Source organism: Parasteatoda tepidariorum, chromosome 4 (genome assembly GCF_982258835.1).
Source record: "Parasteatoda tepidariorum strain Cologne lab strain chromosome 4, Ptep-v5.0, whole genome shotgun sequence".
Lineage (NCBI taxonomy): Eukaryota > Metazoa > Arthropoda > Arachnida > Araneae > Theridiidae > Parasteatoda > Parasteatoda tepidariorum.
The window spans coordinates 97,423,792-97,445,951 of record NC_141758.1 but is presented as its reverse complement, the minus strand read 5'-3'; the positions used below and the strand labels follow the sequence as shown (position 1 = coordinate 97,445,951).

Here is a 22,160-nt window from a genome sequence, read left to right as displayed (position 1 = left end):
GAGGAGAAGAGGAAAAGGAGGCGTGTCAAGCCATGGAATCAGTCTTCTCCCCAGATGACGTATTCGAGCGTTGCGATCGAGAAAACAGAGTAAGAAAGGGTTAATTTTTCAGTAACTTGAAATTAACAATTTCTCTACTCTGTAGTTTTTCATGGGAGATATCGATATACAATAAAACATAGCATGCATAAAATACTACTATACATAAAACAGGGTACACACTTCAGTACTACAATACAATAAATCATTACTATACAATACAATAAAGGTGGGCCATACCATTATGTCAACGTTTTCTTCTGTACTTCCTATAGGATTAAACAATGTGCAATTTGTATCATAAGGTTGGGGTAAGAGATGTTGCTCCACCTATGAAAAAATAACATCAACATTTTGAAAATAATATTGGTTGCACGGAAGTGAATGACACAGATTTTAACACAGGGTGGAATTCAATTTTACAATAAACACTGGGCCCAAGTCAAATTTTTAGATGGTTTTCTGTTAATAGACCAAGATATTCTTGATGGTAGCCATCACCCCAATGCCGGTATTCGAACTGATTTATGATGGTCCAGCTTGTTTTGATGATTCCTTCCCGTTGAACCATCAGAACTTTCCATCATAGTTTCTTAAAAATCAAATGTTGAAACGGTCATGAGCCACCATCACCCCAGTGTAGGAATTTGGACAGTTTTACGATGGGTCAACAAGAAAAAGCAAGCAAATTGTTTTGATGGTTTATTCCTGAGAACCAACAAGATTTCCCATTAAACCATCATGGAAATGTATAGTTGGAACCATCATGGACCATCACGGATCACCATGAATTGTTGGTTATGAGAATCAAAATTCTCTTGATGATTAAGCATCCTATTGTATTTAAGTAGAAATTTTCATCACGGAATGATGGAAGTTGTTTGGCATATCAAAAACCATGAACGCATAATGGTAAATGTTGGAGAATGATGACCATCAAATGTTGTTGGACCGTTATGAATCGCGCTGAAACCAACATAAACCATCAAGATTGGCATATCAAAAACCATGAACGCATAATGGTATATGTTGGAGAATGATGACCATCAAATGTTGTTGGACCATTATGAATCGCGCTGAAACCAACATAAACCATCAAGATTGGCATATCAAAAACCATGAACGCATAATGGTAAATGTTGGAGAATGATGACCATCAAATGTTGTTGGACCGTTATGAATAGCGCTGAAACCAACATAAACCATCAAGATTGGCATATCAAAAGCCTTGAACGCATAATGGTAAATGTTGGAGAATGCTGACCATCAAATGTTGTTGGACCATTATGAATCGCGCTGAAACCAACATAAACCATCAAGATTGGCATATCAAAAACCATGAACGCATAATGGTAAATGTTGGAGAATGATGACCATCAAATGTTGTTGGACCATTATGAATCGTGCTGAAACCAACATAAACCATCAAGATTTTTTTGATGGGGTCATCAAGAACTTTGACTTGGGGAGTAAAGGAGCAAAATATGTGTTAGGCACCCAGTATGTAACACTCCTATTACAGTAGCACTAAATATGGACAGCATATTAGATTGAGGCACATATTCATATTCATTTGATTTGAGGCGCATATTCATTTGATGTTGGTCCCCTTTAGCATCGATGACAGCCTGCACACGTCTGGGTACACTTTCCACCAGTTTTTGATTGGTGACCATAGGAATTAACTTCCAGACTTCCATCACAGCTGTACTTGCAGTGAGGAGGATCGTTTTGGCTAGCTACGTAATCTGAGCTCTAATTCTTCCCAAAATGTTCTATAGGATTTAGATCAGGGCTAGGAGAAAGCCAGTCTAGTTTTTGAACAGCCATTTCGTCAAATCCCGTCTGTGCAAGCCTCGATGTGTGAACGTAGAAGCTATCCTGCTGCAAAAGAAATAGGCTGAAATGTTGCCATAGAGTTGGGAGTGCAGTTCGTTTTTCCAACCACAGGAACTAACGGACTTAGACCGAACCACAAGAAACACCCCCACACCATTATGCTTCCACCACCTTAAAAACCGGATGTCCGGATACTTTTGTCAGATAGTGTATCATCATTTTCCGTTCTCCTTTTTTGATTGTGACAACCACTTTTGCTAGGAATGAATATTTCTCTTGATATCCCGCTGTTCTTCCTCCCTTTGGTTGATATTCTGTTACTTTAATGCCCATGTTTTCATCCCCAATGAAATCAGAGAAAAGGATAAAAACTCTCTACTACAGCTTGCCTCGGGTCAGTACCATCTATGCAATTCGGATAACTCACTTTAAGGTGTATATTTTGATGGTTAGAGGAGGCATCATTCCTGTTCGAACTTAGTATGCGTAAAAGTAAAATATAAAATATGTGAAATTTTGGTTCCTTTAACCCCTTAACGATCGGTTAATTTTCAAGAAAACGGTCATAAAAGTACCTATTTTTTTGAAAATAGGCACTTAGTTTAAAATAAACTAACTATCTATAATTACCTTAAAAATATTTTGGTACTGCCATCTGGTGAGTAAAAAGCGAAACAAAATGTTTTTTGGGAAAAAGAAATGAATTAGTCTTATTCTTATTGCTTGTCACTACTGAACACTCCAGCCCAGAAATATCTCGGGAGCGAAAAAAAGAGGGCGAAATCTAACCCCGTCGTTTTCACGGGAGCGAAAAGGTAGGGGTTAATCTGCAGGCGTATTATAAGTTTTATGCCAATGGAACAACGACAAACGAGTTAACGAGACAAACCCACGATTAGCACAATAACCATTTAACACCTGGTGGCCATTAAATAAAAGTGATTTCTAACGGGTAATTCAATTAGATAAAGTGAGTTACTTAAAGAATTTCATAAATTACATCCCGCTCACTCCCCAATGAAAATTTCGATGCACTGATAAATCAGCGATTACGTGTAAAAAGTAATCGGTTTAAACACCTGTTGTGAAGGCGGAAACAGAAAAGTCGATAAACTGTCAGGGGCGTTAGACAAAAGATATACGCTGTTAATTTTGTCGCCAAGCCTCCGCTCTTTACGTCCAATTCCCTATTTAAGTAAGGTGTTTTAAGATTTGCCCTTGTTGGGCTGGCGGGATTCCATATTATACGTGGACTATCAGCAACTGCGTCTCAGCCAGCATCGATGAAGTGCGCGCTATTGACAAGAAAAAAATTATGAAAGAGTTAATTAAATTAAAATAGTTAACGGATGTGCGTAGTGGCTCAGAGAGCTGTGGTGGCTCAGGGAATAGAGCGCTCACCTTCCAATGTGGTTTGAATCAGAGCAATGGCTAGTCGAAATGAATTGCGCACACAGCTTGCACCGACCACAGTGCTGACTTAAAATATCCTCTAGGGTCGACGGATCATGGATTAGAGTCTCCTTGCCGTCAGGATAAAAGTGGGTGGTTTACTGGATTTTCCTCTCCATGTAACGCAAAAGTGGGTTAGTTTCATCAGAAAAGTCCTTCACTAAGGCGAATTTCTTCTAACATTTGATGCGGGTGCTCCCTCCTCTTCTGCATCATATTCAAAATTAAAAGTCTGCGGAATTGAAGGCTAGTAGCCGTAAACTCAAACATTTTACCGACTGTTCATTGACTTTAGTAAAACTTACGTCAAGAAAAATGAGGAACAATACGTAAAACTGCAAGACCTTTCTGACATAAGGAAGTGCTACTGTTTTGTGAAAATAAAACATTTGTAATTCAATGCTTTAATCTAAAGCTTTTTTACACATTGCTGTTGTTTGAGTTTGAAATGTTATCAAAAATTGAAAAATTGATTAGAATTTTTCCCCCTCTTTGGTATTTCCGTAAATTTTTTAAAAAAACTTGATTCCTTTTTTTTTCAGTTTAGGTAATAAATATTTTATTTTATAACCGTCATTGAACAGCCGACCAAATTTTGAGTTTACGACTACCAATGTTCAACTCCGTTACCTTGTCATTTAGAACCCAATCCAGAAGACAAGGGAACTTTTGGATCAAGTACTGGGGGGAAATTTAGACTTAATGGAGGACTTTTCGATGGAACTAACCCGCTTAAGACTACTCATTAATAGTCAACCAATAGTCAATTCTTTCAACTCCGTAGCTTTCTAGTTTGGAACCCAATCAAGAAGACAAGAGCACTCCTGGACCAAGTATTGGGATAAATTTAGCCTTCATGGAGGACTCTCGATGGAACTAACCCGCATTTGCGCTACATGGTGAGAAGATCCACGAGAACCTCTCACTGTTAGCCTGACGATAAGGGGACTCTAACCTATGATCCATCTACCCCTGAGGATATTTTACGTCAGCACTGTGATTAGCGCAAGTCGAATGCGGAATTCTTATCGACCAGCCACCTCTGGGGTTCGAACCCAGTTCACCTCATTGGGAGGCTAGTGCTCTATCCCCTGAGCCATCGCGGCTCTCATCATCAGGTAATCTCCAAATAAGAGAGAGAAAGAGAGTAGTTAAAGGCCGCTGGATTGTAAATTAGCGCCCCGATCAGTATTTACTTCGCGTTTATACACTGCAGATGTAGTTAAGTGGATGGTGGCAGATAACTGAAAATGGATTGACGAAAACGCTTTTTTTCAGTCCTATAATATAATTAGAGGAGTTTGTTGTTTGGAATTCATCCAGTTCCTTGTAACAGTATTCAGATATTTATAATAATAATAACAAAAATATTAACAAAAAATTATCATTTGAAATATAATGAGATATTATCATCGATAGCATCTGCATGCTAATTCATCACAGTGGTCACAAACATGGAAGGAAGGCAAGATATTTCATAAAGATAGAGATTTTCATAGCGATCCATAACCTGGAATGACCTCTTACGCCGCTAGGGGTTGGAAAGATAGAGTTGTAGAGCCCTAGTTCATGTTATTTACACCTTTTCTAATGATTATTGTCGAAAGTTGTTTTCAAATAGATCTAGAATGTTAAATATTTTATCAAACTTAATGATTTGGCGTGTGCCTTGTGCAATTCGTGAACTTGGCAAGAATAAGAGAACCGCCAAATGCCTGTTTATTATGAGAAATCTTCTCTTGTGTCATATGATGCAAGTGATTTTCGATCTTTATGAGTCCTATCTTCTCTGCAAATTTATAATAGCTGTTTTGAATTAATTTTTCAATAGAAAAAGGAAGATTTGGCTGAAAATCAGTTGAACTCCAACAACGAGGATCCCTGCTTTTTAAAGACCATGACAGAGAGCTGGTATAACATTGGCATGCCAAAAACTTTAACAGTGCCTACAAAAATAGAAAGACTGAAGAAAGAAAATTGTCGTGACCCATCTTTTGAATGATATATATGTTACGGTGAAACACCAAAATCTGGAGAATGTTGACATTCACCGGTCGTTAATATTATTATATCTATTTGATATATTTATATTTATTCTATATTTTAATACTTACTGACGATAGATTAGAAGAAACATCAGTGTTTGGAGTATCGGTCAAATATATACCGGTAATGGCACTTGACCTTAAAAAACATGAGTGTAGGGTATACCGAGCAAATGTATACTGGGCAGAGGCACTTGACCTTAAAAAAACATCAGTGTAGGGTATACCGGGCAAATGTAAACCGGACAGTGGCACTTAACCTTAAAAAACATCAGTGTAGGGTATACCGGGCAGTGGCACTTAACCTTAAAAAAACATCAGTCTAGGGTTAAAATATCGAATAAATGTAATTATATCCACGAATAAATTCATATCAAATCGAATGTAATAAATATTTCGGACATTCACCAAAGCATATCTGTGATTGTCGACATACACCGGTGAGGGTCCGAATGTAATGAAATATTTGATCTTTCACCGACGAATTTGGTGTTTGTCGACATTCACCAGTGAAAGTCAACAACCACCGATTTCGGTCTTTCGCCGTGACATATATATTATAGGAAAGAGGTTTTAGACCTTAATGTCTACCAATCGCATGATAAACTCTCAGTCACGTTTCTTTTATTGTGGGGAGGGGATCATCTCGTGATTGCAAGACAGTAGTTTCGTGATTACTCTTTGTATTTCGTAAGCAATACTCACATATTCGGTTACTTTAATAGAATGATATCCTGGCGCTAGAAGCTTAATACCATGTTTGAAAGGATTCACAAGTCTTCTGGAATCGTGCATTGAAAAATAAATGGCCGGTTCAGCTCTAGGATCAATATATTCATCCGAATATACGTTCAACCAAAAGATGATATCTGTGAAGCAAAAAAAGATATATTAAAAAGCCGGAAAACAAAAACAAAATTGAGAGATCTTCATCAGCCCCCGAGGCTATATCTGCAAATAGAAGTACTTTCTAATGCTGTATCAATATAGCCAAATCAATATATATATATATATATATATATATATATAAGAAACATATATGTTCAAAATGAAGAATAAAACAAAGAAAAATAATAGACAAATGAAAAAAAGGGGGGGATAATAAGTAAAAAATTAACAGACAACAGTTTTAAAAAAAAAAGGATTTAATTTTATTTAAAAAAACGGAAAAAAACCGAAAAAAAGATATAATCTTTTCGTCAGCCCACAGGATTATATCCGCAAAACAGAGTGTTTCATGATATTGTATCTATAAAGCCGAAGCAAAATATATTAACACAATAGTGTGAGGAGAACTCAAAAATTTTTTTATAAAAATAACAACAAATAAAATAGATCACAAAAAGTAAAAATAAGTAACATGTAAAAACAGAAAATAAGATAAAATAAAAAGAAAAAACATTAAAAAGGGGACTGTAGAGCGAGTAGCAAAATCAGATCTACTTACACGGACTGAAAATTTTTCAAGAATGATTTAAAAATGTTTTCGCAGAAAGATTGCCAGATTACAAAATATGAAAACAAAAGCGTAAATTGAGTGTAACAAGAGAATTTAAAGTGTCGTTCTTACTGCACTGCTGAAGTGATTTGTTATTCTGAGCTTTGATTTGTTAGTTACCAAGGATGGGCCCGAAATGGATGTGCGCAAGGTAATATTATACTGGATAATTTTAGAAATTGATCATAAATAAATTCAGAACAGAGATATTTATTTAAGAATCATATAAAATAGAAAAGAGAAACATAAATTGCCTATTTTTGCAAATAATTTTAGCCGCGGATTTGCACGATATGGATTAGCACATAGAAAAATTATTTAAATTATCAAAGAAAAAATTTTTAATAGATAATTTTAACACGGATTTGCCCGAAATTGATTTGCACATGGAAAAATTAACAAAGAAAAAAATTTTAGTAGATAATTTTAGCCACGGATTTGCCCAAAATGGATTTGCACATGGAAAATTTTTTATAAATTAATAAAGAAATTTTTAGCAAACAATTTTAACCACGGATATGCCCAAAATGGATTAGCACATGGAAAAACTGTATAGATTAACAAAGGAAAATATTTGGTAAAGGATTTTTTAGTACATAATTCTAACCACGGATTTGCCCGAAATGGATTTGCACATGGAAAAGTTATACAAATTAACGAAGAAATTATTTAGTAAATAATTTTGGCTATGGATTTACCTTAAATGGATTTGAACATGGGAAAATTATTAAAATTAACAAAAAAAAATCTTTAGTAAAAATATTCACAAAAATATACGATGATTTCAATGATTTTATATAAAATTTTATTACTTTAGTTGGGTATCCATTGTTTTTCATCAAATTTTGAAAGAGTTTATCGATTTGTTTTTTGGATAAATAAATATTACTACATATTCTTTTAATTCTGTTCATTTCATTAAAAGTGGTATTTAAATAGATGCTCCTAGAAACATTAGAATTCCATAGAATTTATAAGAAACATATATATATATATATATATATATATATATATATATATATATATATATATATATATATATATATATATATATATATATATATATATATATATATATATATATATATATATATATATAAATTGAAGAATACACCGGAAGTTTTCTAAATTTCTTCCTGTTTCAGAAAACTTGTTATTTGTCTATTTTTATATGTTGATCATTTCTGTTTATAGGCATTTATTTGTGTTGCTGGGCATATTTGTAGCTCAAAGTAAACCCTATCAGTATTTGGGAGATACGAATTTGTTTACTTACCTTTCAAACTATGAACAGTTGTCTCATTTTTCCCAATAGTCTTATGTATATTTCTCAGAGTAATGGTTCTATTGAAATCTGTCCAAAATAAGAGACGATGCTTTAATCCATAGGTCCTACAAAGTGCTGGTTCTCCCTCGTTGTTGAGAAATGGCACCAGGTTAAACAGTCTTAAAAAGGGACAAAAATAAATGTTAAACACGTGCAAAACATGAACTTCTAACATTGCAGTTGCAGAACTGGTTCAATAACGAAAACTTAAAAATCATTTATGAACTTCATATTTTTACATAGTGCACTAATGAAAATAGATATAACTGAAATTCGTGTTTTTAAAAAAAGGAGAATGATGAAAAATTTCAACGAGTCATTAATTGTGAGTTCAATAGATTTAACGTCGGGAGGATCAGGGGGTACGTACCCCCCCCCCACCACCACCAATAATTTTCCAAAACTTCAACAATTTCTTGAAGTTATTACTTTTTTAAAATCCGAAACTTCCAACAACTAAATATTAATTTAAAAGACTATATACCTTAAAAAAATCATCAGTTTTCAATATTTTACGCATAATTGATCGGAAATATTTTAGGATTATCACTTTTTTGTAAAGGCTATCTTAAAAACCAGTTAAAGAATTTCTTAAAGTTGTTTTAATATGAACTCCATAAAATAAAATTTAGGAACAATCAAACAAACTTTCAATGAAACAGAATTTAAGTATTATTATTAGTTGTTTTTAGATTGCAATTATAAGTAGTGGCTATTTTAGTTCAGCACAATATAATTGATTTAGTCGTAATTATTATTTATCAACACTTAACACTACTCTCAAAAGTTTTTTAGATTTTTCTACCATAATATACTATAGTATGGCCGCCTATTGATCCATAAAGTAACTACACAGGTAGATTGCATATTGGAACAACACCAATTTTTCATTAAAAACCTTAATTGTTAATAACTTTTTAATTGTTACTTTTACATGTGTACTATTTAAGGAAAGATGTCTGTATCTATAAATCTACTTATATTGTTCTTATAATGTATCATTAATAGATGTCTGCATCTATTAATGCAATTTTGAGTAAAATAGATTTTTTAAGTTAAAAAAAAATTATTCAGTTTGAGAATTGAGACCAAGACTGGCGTATTTTCTACCTCCTACGATATATCCCCACTTTATTACCGAAAACATGCGAAGTGTTGTCATTGGTAAAGAGTTCAGCTACGGGCCACCGGCAATTCATTATAAACTTCAATATATTTAGTACTAAGAGAAGAAGAAACAGTGATAGGAAGAAGAAGCAGAGAACAGAAAAAGAAGCAGAGAACAGAAGAAGAAGCAGAGAACAGAAGAAGCAGAGCAGAAAAGAAGAAGCAGAGAACAAAAGAAGAAACAGAGAAGAGGAAGCAAAGAAAATAACAGGAATCCGAGTAGAGAAGAAGAAGCAGAGTTGAGAAGAAGAAGCGGAGCAGAGAAGAAGAAGCGGAACAGGGAAGAAGAAGCAAAGAAGAGAAAAAGAAGTAGAGCAATAAGGAATCTGAGAAGAGAGGAAGAAGCAGTGAAGAGAAGGAGAAGCAAAGTAGAGAAGTAGAAGCAGGGAAGAAGAAACAGAGAGCAGAAGAAGAAGCAGAGAACAGAAGAAGCAGAGCAGAAAAGAAGAAAAAGAGAACAAATGAAGAAGCAGGGAAGACGAAGCAAAGAAAAGAACAGGAATCAGAGCAGAGAAGAAGAAGCGGAGCTGAGAGGAAGAAGCGGAGCACATAAGAAGAAGCGGAGCAGAGAAGAAGAAGCAAAGAAGAGAAGAAGTAGAGAAATGAAGAATCTGAGAAGAGAAGAAGAAGCAGTGAAGAGAAGGAGAAACAAAGTAGAGAAGTAGAAGCAGAGAAGAAGAAGCAGAGAACAGAAGAAGAAGCAGAGCAGAGTAAAAGAAACTTTTATTTTTTTCCATTAAAGAGTATAAAAAAAAGTATTTTCTTGGATCTTAAAAACATTATCTAATATTTTTTACTTGTAAAATTGTCTTTACCTTCTCTCATAAGGATTAGATAAACTGTTTTCGTGTAATTTATGTAAAACGTTTTTATATTCGCCTACTGCTCTTTGCCAGCTATAGCAGTCATCTTGGCATACAGGATTTTCTTTAAAAACCTAAAAAATAAAACAAAATTTCAAAATATTGATATTATTTTCTGTTACAGTTAATATATTTCATATCATGCTATAAATTAATTCACGCAAATCTTATGAATAGCGAATGGATGCAACTAGGTGTAAAGTATATAGTATGAAAAAATGGCTTACACTGTAAAAATTGTGGTGTAAAACCAATACAAATTTGATGCGAGAAAAATCCGAAGATTGTAAGTTATTTCCAGTTAATATCAAATTGCAAGTTCTTACATGCTTTAAAGGGCATAGTTAAATCTAAACACTTATGGATACAGCACTCACCCCTAATAAGGTGAGTCGAGTTCGAATCCTAACGATGGTTAGTCGATATAAATTCTGTCCTAGGCTTGCACCGACTTCAGCGCTGATGTAAAATATCCTCAGTGCTTGATGGATTATGGGTTAGAGCTTGGTCAACTAGGAGGGGGCCCCCTTCCAGTTGGCCATGGTAAAAGTCCTCTTGACTGAAGGGTAAACATGGGAGATGTCTGTGTTTTTCCTCTACATGTAACACACATGAGAGTTAGTTCCATGAAAAAGTTCTAAACAAAAGCAAAATTTCCTTCAATATTTAATCCAAGTGATCGCTTGTCTTCTGGGTTACGTACAAAATCACAAGGCTACAGAGTTGAACATTTGTAGTCTCAAACTTAAGTCGGCTGTTTAATGACGGTTACAAAAAAAGTTAAGTACTTCATACTTATTGATTTTATGTATATAATAGTTAATTCGTGCAATATAATAGTTAATTCGCATACCTCGTACTACAAATTTTATGCAGATTTTTTGCAATCCACACTTTAAAAGGTATACTTTGCATCTGATGTATTGAATTTCTTACACTGTACTTTTTTAATTTGAATACTTTATACTTAAAATATGACGCATTAGACTTGGGCAATGCAAATACATTTATAGGAAGGAAAGCAGGTGTAAGACTTACGCCCAAATACAGATTTTCCAGGTTGCAATATCTGTGATACTTGTTGCAAAACTCTTCCTCAGATTTGAAGAATTGGCATTTATGTGGCTGTTCTTCACAAACTAGTTTTCTGTTTCGTCTTAAAAGAAAATCAATAATTATAAACATATAAACTCCCATGCAATAAGTTGAAGAGGATTATTTTCTTTTTAAAGATCCGTTCAGTCACGAAATTAAAACTGCAATGAATATCCGATATTCATTACCGTATGAGAAAAATGTTGAATAGCATAAGAGTAGCAACTTGTTTTGATGGTTTGTTCATGTTAAACCATCAGAAATTTCCATCATATTATCTTAAAAATGAAATGTTGGAATGATTGAATTATGTTTTTTTTTTTTAAATTTAATAAATTATTAATTTCAGTTGTAGTTATTTTTTTTATCCCAAATGATCTAGCTCAGTGACACCTCTGTAAAACTAAAAATCTCTAAAAGGTTCAAAAATTAAATAGGATCTCTTGAACATTAAAATTTCAGAATATGATTGTTTGAGGCCTGATCATCAATTTACACGTAGAGAAGAATTTCCGGCCCTTCTAAGGCCAAAGCGTAAAGAGTTTGATGTGACCACTCAAAAAGCGCAAGAGAACCGACTGTTGTTTCCTAAGAATATTGAGCTGGTGGTTGCTCTCTGAGGTGCCATTTATAAGCTGGTCGTGTGTTTTATTCCATTTTTTTACAAGGAAGATTTCAGTGTAAGTTACCCAAGTCAAAATTTTTCATGGTTTTCCATTGATGGACCAACATAATTCATCAATAATTCCATCATGAACCACTATATTTTCAATAATTTCATCATGATGGTAACTATCATGGGTAACCATCACCCCACTGTAGGAATTCGGACTGATTTATGATGGTTCAACATTAGAATATCAACTTGTTTTGATGGTTTGCTCAGGTTGAACTATCACGAATTTCCATCATGATATCTCAGAAATCAAATGTTGGAAAGATCATCATCAACCATCATCCCAATGTAGGAATTCTGACTGATTTATGATGGTTCAACATTAGAATATCAACTTGTTTTGATGGTTTGTTCAGGTTGAACTATCCCGAATTTCCATCATGGTATCTCAGAAATCAAATGTTGGAACGATCATCATCAACCATCATCCCAATGTAGGAATTTGGACTGATTTATGATGGACCAGCATAAAAAATCCAAATTCTTTTGATGGTATATTCCTGAGAACCAACAAGAATTCCCATTAAACCATCATGGAAATGTTTAGTAGGAACCATAATGGACCATCACGGATTATCATGGATTGTTGGTTCATGAGAGTCGAGCTTCAGATTATGGGTAACCAACATAGTATGAATGTTGCATTTTTCATCATAGGAATGATAAAAGTTTGGCATGTCAAAAACCATGAGTGCATAATGGTAAATCCTGGATGACTGTAAGCATCAAATAAAGTTGGACCATCATGAATCGCACTGAAATCAACATGGCTTGGGTAAATTTGCCCCATAAACATAGATTACTCACCTATTTGCATCACACAGAGTGATTGCTGGACGATCTATGTATATTGGCCTCTCCATCATTACTATTGAAGTAGTTTCGTAAGCAAGATATTGTGATGCGAAGTGATATGTAAAGCATAGAAATCCGATTAAATTCAAAAGAAATATCAATAGCTTTATCCATTTTTCTGTCACGGACTTCGATGACGTGAAATCTGCTATGGAAGAAATGAACGATCTCTTGAATATCCTTACAGCCGGAGACGCTTCCTCAATCATTTCCTTTCTTTTCTGCTGAGTTCTGCTTTCAAATAATCGAAGAGTATTATTTCTTTTCTAAAGAAAAAAGAATACAGTTTAGTTTCAAATTCATTTGAAAAAGGTTAAAATACTTTTAAAATGGTTAAACAAATCTTCGGTGACTTTCTCTTTCAAACTCTTTTCGACTTTTTTCAATTTAAAAGTATAGTAATATAAATAAATAATGTCCAAAATCATACATAAATTTAAGTATAAATTAAGGTTTTTAAATAAAATTAGTTACAGTGTTCAGTAAAAGTGAAAATTAAAATTTAAAAAAAATCATCGAATACAATGAACCAGTTCGAAAAGAAAAGGAATATCCGAAAGTTAGGAGCAAACAAATTATCATAGATAGCTGACAAAAACGCGCACCACACCAAAGTGTCAAGTGAAATTTTTAGTTAAAATACAGCCAAGCATGGCAAAAACGATGATAAAATAAATAAGAAAAAGAAATAATGGCATGAGAAATAGCTATATCATGGGCTTTATAAGATAATCCAAGTCGGGATTGCCCGGTTGGTAGGGCGTTGCCCCCGAGTTCAAGAAGTCGGAAGTTCGATTCCCGCTGGTCAAAGAATGCTCGTGTCTGGTGACTGGTGAAATTTAAATCTGTCGGGTCACAAAGTTCTCCATGTTCCCATAACAAATCAATACCTCTGTGGGTACTGAATTGGAGATTGATCGTTCTCTGGTTCAGGTCAAAATTACGATCTGTGGAAGAATGAATAAATATATGAATGGGTACATCATATACACGAGCTGTGACGTCATTCTTGTGGTGTATTCTTGTGCATAGATGACGCACTGAAAAACTAGAAGCTCATCCTCTACCTTAAATTCGCTTAATTTCACCACACAGGCTTGCTAGTATTGGCAAGTGGCATTAGAGATGACAACAACATAAGATAGTCCAAAAAAGATGAAGAAATTGAATTGTACTTGAAGTAGGCTTAAAAGTGGGACATTTCTCCACCTATGGCAATGCAGGTCATAAAACTAATTCTTATGCTGTTTATGAGGTTAAGAAATGTTTTAGAAATATAAATTTAATGTCTTAGAATAATAAATTCCATCCCTCCGTTAAGTGCTAGTGGATTCTTCAAGCTACAAAAACATTTTAGGCATACATGATGAGATTCAGGTCTAGATATATGACTTGCAACTCCATACTCTAAATGCCTTCATCTTCTAGGCAATTGCTTAACCAGCCTTGCAGTGCGGCGAGTTGTCCACTGAACTGGAGACCAATGGCTAGTGGGAAAAATATTACAAGAGTCTCTAAGCTTTTTTTTTCTTTTCTTCCAGACGTGAACACGTACCTAGGTTTGCAAAACCCTTAACCGTATAGTCCACGTCTGGACGACAGTCTAGCTCGCACAAAACGCGGCACATAAGTAAACCATTACAAAATTCATAACTGCACCACAATTACAAAGCACAATTGAGCAATACAGATGACAATAATGCGTATCACATTAGTTAAATTTATATAAAAAAAAAATTGTAGCAAAGAGAACAATAAATGAAGCGAATTTTGTTATATACATAATAATTGAAAGAAAAAAGAAGCAAAAAGAAAACAAATAAAGAAAATGTAAACGAGGACGAAATGTATAATGAAGGACAAAATCAAAAACTGCTAAACGAAAGTCTCTAAGCTCTAAATCTAATACTTTCGGGAGCTCTGAATGCGAATGCTACCGTAAAAAATGTGCAAGTCTATGGTGTTGATAACAATCTTGACATGGTACCTATTATGCAGTACCTATTATGTTACCTATTATGCACTGCATAATAGGTAACATGGTACCTATTATGCAGTGCAATTGAAAAAAAATGTAAGTGCTACACGATCGATTTCAAGATAAGTGGCATGACAGCTGTTTTTCTTGTCGATTGCTAATGCTAGGAACGCTAAATTAGACTTTCAGAAAACTGAGGAAACAAACCTTAATTCTGAATATTTTTTTTGTACAATATATGGCTTATTGTACAAAAATGCCAGTTATATAAAAATCTCAATTTTGATTTTTTTGCCATTTGCGTTGATTTTCTCGCTCAAGGCTGCATTGATCGCCACATTTTGCCTCCTCCGTGATTTAGAGACAAAGTTTTGGTTCCCTAGTTCTCCTCAAATTTAAATGCGTCGAGAATCATTGTTAAAAATTCGAACCACAAAGCTGAATACACTCAGAGAGTGATATAATCACCCTTTGAGCATGTCTGAGATGCTCTTGTCAAAATAAGTATCCGGACACCCTGTGGTGTGGACTCAAAGCGTCCAGAGGTACATATTAATATGAAGTTAATGTCCATTTTGCATCGATGACAACCTGATGCACACGTCTAGGAAGGCTTTCTGCGGTTGGAAATATGAACTCTGAAATGCAAGTGGACATTCTGGACATTGCTGCACTCCTATATCTATAGCAATATTTCAGGGAAGGCCCATTTCTCTTCCAGCAGGATAACTGCTCCATTCACGCATCGAGGCTTACACAGACGTGGTTTGATGAAATGAGTGCTCACCAACTGGAATGACCGTCTCACAGCTCCGATCTAATTCCCATTGAACACTTTTGGGACGAATTCGAGAGCAGATTACGTAGCCAGCCAAAACGACCATCATCACTGCTATCACTCACTTCAGCTGTGATGGAAGACAATTCCTATCAAAAACTGATGGAAAGTCTTCGCAGACGTGATCAGGCTGTCATCGATGCAAAAGGGGGATCAACGTTCCATTAATATGTGCCTCGAGACGCTCTAAGTCCATACCACTGGGTGTTTGGATATTTTTTGCCAGACAGTGCGTTGCAATAACAACTTATTCTTGAGTTTTAATGTAATGTGCTAAAATGTGTTTCTGAACCTTTGTCCACAAATCTATTTTCGCTTTTTAAATAACTTCAATAACCTGAAAGATCATTATTTTTTCTTTAAAAAAAACTACTATGGCTCGTAATTATTTAAGAGTAGAACTATATGAAGGCCTTAAATAAATAGTGGACTAACCTAATTTGGTAAAGCAAAGTTTTACATTGCTTTTAAAATAACGAGTGATTCGAAAAATCAGACAGTGAAAAAATGAAAGGGCGTACAAATCAACAGTTTACTGCAATCTGATAAAAAAAAGCCAAACAATTTATTCTCATAAACATTCAAAATTGGTTACAAAGTTCGTTAATAGATTCTACTAAACAGTAAAACTATAATCGCGGGTTCAAAACTAAAACGACGCTTCTGCATTCACTTCTCATTGAAATAGCATGAGAAGTGGTGTCGTTTTAGTTTTGAACCAGCGATATACTCAAAGAAACTTCTATTTGCTGTAACAATATATTGCGGACTGAGGATAAAACTGAAAGCAAAGGATTGAAATTTTTTTTGGTAGTTTTTCGCCATCTTAAAGTTTAGTGACTTTTTAATAGTTAGGTGACGCTATCTGTATAAATTTTTTGATAAACTTAGCAGAACATAATTTCCAACCATAAATTTCTGCCACTTTCTGTTTTTCCTTATCTGATTTTTCAAACCGTTGGTCATTTTTGAGTCGATATTCGGTATAGAATGACTTACAAAAAGTGGATAATGAAATCATAGAAAAAGAGAAACAGATAATATAAGTATTTACCCTTTTTGAATAGGTGGCAATTAAAAATAAAATTAAGCAAATTCTGACAACTAAATCAGTCAACTGCAGAAGTGATATTCCAGTCCATAGCCCAAGGATACCGCCGATTCTGCTCACTATTTCTAGATACTGTTAAATGTGAAAATATCTATTACAACAAAGCAATATGGACAAATGAAAACTAAGTGGGGTCAATTGTAACATTTTTCACTTAACTATTTTTAACTAACAAAAAAATCCAATATATTATTAGTATTAATTGACAGACGAGTAAAGTAGACTATCCTCTACTAGGAAAAAAATACCTTATTTTAAATGTTATTATATTAGTTATTAAGAATTTTTGACAGTCGTGCATTTGTCACAATTGTCCCCTTTACGGGGTCAATTGTAACCGTTCGTAAATTCAACTAAAACATAGTTAATTATACATATTATCATAGTTGTGATATATTTTTTCATTAATCAAAATAGTAGTGATGTTTCAGGAGTAAAAATAATAATGAGCAGTGACCTAAAGGGTTAAACTTTTAACTTTAAGGGGTTAAAAATTTTAATTTATGCTGTGAAAGATGACAAATAAAATAATGCATATGCAACATGATATAAATGATATAGGAAACTATTGGTGGTTCTTAAAGAGTTAAGTAGTGGTTTGTAAACATAAGATTATTTATTTTCAGCTGTTGCAATCGTCCCTTTACTTATTGTTCTAATCGTCCCCAAGACGCCATTTCAGTTTCATTTGTTAAAAACAATGCTAGTTAATTAACAAAACTAATTTTTTTTCTATTGAAATGTTAACTAAGATGTCTACTTACATATTCGGTTAATAATTTTTATTTATTTAAGCAAAATTACTTTGTTACAATATAATATTCCAATACCAAAAAAGCTACTTGCGTAGCATGAAAATATCTTTTGTGATGTAACTCTTTCATGTAGATTTATTAAATACACCTTGTGCGCCACCTAGGAACCAAATCTAAAACCCGACACTCGAAATTTTTGCTCTGTTACAATCGTACCCTGTTACAATAGACCCCACTCTCCCCTACTGTTAATGTAACTTACTGTATACTTGAGTTGAGCTCTACACTATCTGGTCAAAAGTGTCCGGACACCTGGTTGTCATGGTGTGCGGGGGTGTCTCTCGTGATTTGACCTGGGTCCGTTAGTTCCTGTGGTTAGAAACATGAACTCTGAGATATATGTAGACATTCTGTACAATGCTGCACTCAAAACTCTATGGCAATATTTCGGCGAAGCATTTCTCTTCTAGCAGGATAATTGCTCCATTCACACATAGAGGCTTGCACAGACGTGGTTTGAAAAAATGAGTGCTCAAAAACTGGACAAGCCTTCTCAGAGTTCCGATGTAAATCCCAGAGAACACCTTCAGGACGAATTATAGCTCAGATTACGTAGCCAGCCAAATCAATCATTCTGACAGAAAGCACTCCCTTCAGCTGTGATGGCAGCAATTCCTATGAAAAACTGGTGGAAAGCGTTTCCAGACGTGTGCAGGTTATCATCAATGCAAAAGGGGGACCAACGTCATATTAATATGTGCCTCTGGACGCTCTGAGTTCATACCACTGGGTGTCAGGTTACTTTTGACCAGATTGTGTGTTTTGAAATAATCTGAGTTATTTAAATATAACGCACATGTATGCCGTAATTCAACGAAAATACTCAGGAATTTTTGTTTCCCTCTGGTAGATGGCGCTGAAGGTTATTTTAGTTAATTTTGAATGAGTATCTATACCCCTCATCACTACGAGGAAAAGTTTATATCACTGTATCGGGTCAACTGGATCAGTAGCTGACAATTATATTGTAATATAATTGTATTGAAACGTGATATACTCCATAGAGAATATCTTAAACTTACTTTCTGAGATCCAAGATTGATAACTTATAACTGGATCATGATATTTAAAACACTTAAATTGCTTGAAATTAATTGTAACATATACAGGATAGTTCAGATTATTTTATTTTACAACCGGTTTTAAGCAGCCGACTCAATTACAAAATCCCAATTTTATCGATGTTCAGCTCTGCATCTTTCTAATTTTAAACCCGATCCAGACGACAAGGGATGAAACATTAGGACCAACTTGTTTTTATGGAGGAATTTTTCGTAGAACTAAACCACATTTGTGTTACATGGTGAGGAAGGCCCAGAACAAAAATCTCACACAGTTTGCCCAGCTACAATTAAATTCTAATCCATGATCCGTCTTAAAGTGAGAATGTTTTTACGTCGTCACGAAATAGATGTGAGCCCGTCTCTTCTCTAGAGTACACTAAAAATACACGTTTTTATTCGTACATTCTCTGCACATTTGACGGTTAGAAGCCGCTTTGATGGTAAAACGGTTTTTCTATGTTTTCTATCATAAACATAAATTGTCAGTTCAAATGTAAGTTTTAACCATACAGTTTTTCTATACCGTAAATGTACCTTTTCTTAAATCATTTTGTGGGGAGTGCAGTTATCGACAATGTCAACCTTCATCTATGAAAAGGTACCCCAACATAGAGTCGAGTTAACATGTCTTATATACTAGGGAATTGTAGTTGTAATTTTGCAGTAGTGGATACGCTACAGTACTCCCCCACCAGAATTATATCCGTGATAGAATTCGATACATGGATATCACTAGTTGATTCATTGCTGTTTTGTGAGAAGCCGGGAAAGCTGTATTAAGATCACCTTACTTTTTGAGTGCTGAATGTGAGAGGTGTATTAACTTCACGGTCGTAGTCGCTCGTGTGTTGCCGTTAACAGTCGAGCATATGCAAGCCGACGTTGCGCGTGATCGAGACGATACTGAGTAGCAACGATACTCAGATACAAATTTCTCCCAATACTTGATCCAGGAGTTCCCTTATGTTCTGGATTGGGTTCAAAATTACATGGCTACAGAGTTGAACATTGAAGTCGTCAATCCAAAAAAAAAAAAAATTGGATCGGCGGTTCAACGACTGTTAGAAAATAAGATAAAACGTTAAAGCTGTGGAGGCTCAGCGGATAGAGAGCTAGTTCCAAAAATTCCCCCGATGACTTTCTGATACGAATTCTGCTTCCAGCTCGCACCGCAACCACATTGCTGACTTAAAATATCCATATTTTATGCAGAACAGATTCAGTTCATATATTGCATAAAGAAAGCGTCTTCTTAAACTCTAAATATCCGATTTGAAGTCAGATTTACTTTGTTACTTATACGACAGAAAACCTGAATTGGTCTAGTAAAGAAGCTCATTTTAACTGCAGATTTTCTACGTAATTTTTAGGGAGAAAACTTACTCTTGTAAAAAATCGTTATGATTACGGATCTACTTTGCAGTTTTCATCGCAAAAACGTAAAAATGTATCCTTGGATGTTAAAAAAATATCGTTGAGACTGCGGATGTACTTCGTATGTTTCAAGATTTTTAAAAAATACAATCCAGCTGCCAGTTTGAAAACGCTAATTTTACCGTGATGTTTTGTAGAAAACCTTGTGGCAATTTTCTTGATGCTAATCATCTTACTTTCTGGCAGTTATGTGAATACGCGAATGTTCAAAGTTGGGGGATGTTCTTCATTTCAAAGAGAGAGAGAGAGCGAGTACTACAGATCGAAATTCAACCTTCTACGTGCTTGATGACCAAGCGAGGATTTGATAAAAGAAAAGTATAAATGTTTGTGATATACCTGTACTCTAGGAACTGACGTCACTTTCGATAGGATGAATTGATTGAATGTAATCGTCAGGGATATGTTATTATATCTGCAAAATATTTTGAGTTCTTTAAAAAAATGTAATTTTTTTAAGAAAGAGATTTAAATTTTAATAAACAAAGTCCTATTTTATGATAATAGTACATAAAACTGCCTTATGGACATAGGAGAGTCCCACGTTGATTTTTTCCGAACCAAATCAGTAAACAGTTTCAATCGAGAGCCTCCAAATCGGAGTGACATACGCACACATGGCATAGCATGTTTGAAGAAACGGGATGTTTGTGCAAAGGAAAAACTATGAAATAATGTATGGCGTGAAAGGGACTGCCACCTAGATGTTATCCGTGAGACCAAGGGAACTCACATAGAAAATATGTGACGCATGTATACAAAGTTCGTAAGTTCCTTTTACATTCTGTACAAATTTTATCGATAAATACTGTTTCAATGAATAGTTATATCAGTTTGTAATCACGCTATATTTATTTTGAATTACCCTGTCTTAAAATATTATGTGGAACAATGTCTTTTTTTTTCTCAATATAAGTTCCATTAATAAAATAATTGTGCTTCTATTGCTTTTCGAAGAAGTTCATAAAGAAGTGTCAATAACTTAAAGGATCTATTCATATTTTTGTAATCATTGTCAAAAGTGAAGGCAACAGAATACGTTAGGGGTCTTAGGAATAAATATTTGAGCAAGGAAAAGAAACTTGAACCACTATTGAAATCTGATAATCACTATTGAACTGCAATTCGATGTTCCTTTCAGTTGAGCTCATTTAATAATAGCTGCAATAGAACCGGCAAGTATTTTAATCAAGTGAATATTTAATTTATTAAGTCCCGCAGTGATCGTTAAGACACGGTTCTCAGCAGTTCACCGAAGTCGAGCATCACTGGCTGCGGTCAGTGTGCGGGTGGTTGACCACTTGGATCAGTCTGCATAGGGACCGAGGGTGTGCTGTATGGGTCCTCGTTAAACTGTTCTACCGTAAAGTGCTTGACTTCGCGTACTGGGCTACCGAAGTGGGGGTGCCATCCCCTCTGTAGAGGATCAGAATTGTGATGGCATGACTTCGGATCATCCTCAGGGATGTTTCCCAGACCGTCGCCAATAGCCCATCGTACAGCTCTAGTGCGACGTAAATGAACTATAACTACAACAACATTTAGTTTATTAAAAAAAAAGCTTACCTGCAATACATTGCATCCAGATCTTCAGTCTCGAGTGAGTCAGCTTTTGAGGAGTTACACTGAAACGGAGAAATTAATTTAAAGAAAAGATAATACCAGAAGAATAAGATAATTGTGAATGTGAATTCATGAAGATTTACAATACTTTGTCAATTATTTTATGTAATTAATGCAGTTTATTTTGTTATTCAACCATAGCCCTTCAGTTGTATGTTTTAGAGTCGTTGTTAGGGCTGTTTTTCGAAGACTCCGTCGTAATATACTTTTTTAATAACGGCAGGCACTGAAGTTCCGCTCTTCGTTTTAGAAGATGCCGGAAGTGTTGCTCATTTATCGTTACCCAGTGGGCACCTGTGAACCAAAGTCACGGAGGCGAGCAACATTGCCCACGTCACACTGCCACAAATACCCGTTCATAGGGTGGGTCACATTCATACATTCACACATCAGAAGACAACAAACAGAGAGAGAAACATCCATGCCCAGAGCGGGATTCGA

At 34.8% G+C, this 22,160-nt stretch overlaps 1 long non-coding RNA gene across 1 annotated transcript; it reads right to left on the bottom strand.

The window, feature by feature from the left end:
* Window positions 1-78: 78 nt before the first annotated feature.
* Window positions 79-6,238, bottom strand: LOC147812061 (uncharacterized). The gene is made up of 2 exons (XR_015432886.1): window positions 6,081-6,238; window positions 79-369 (listed from the first exon to the last, which is right to left on the bottom strand). It is a non-coding gene; the product is annotated as an uncharacterized LOC147812061 (long non-coding RNA).
* Window positions 6,239-22,160: the final 15,922 nt, after the last annotated feature.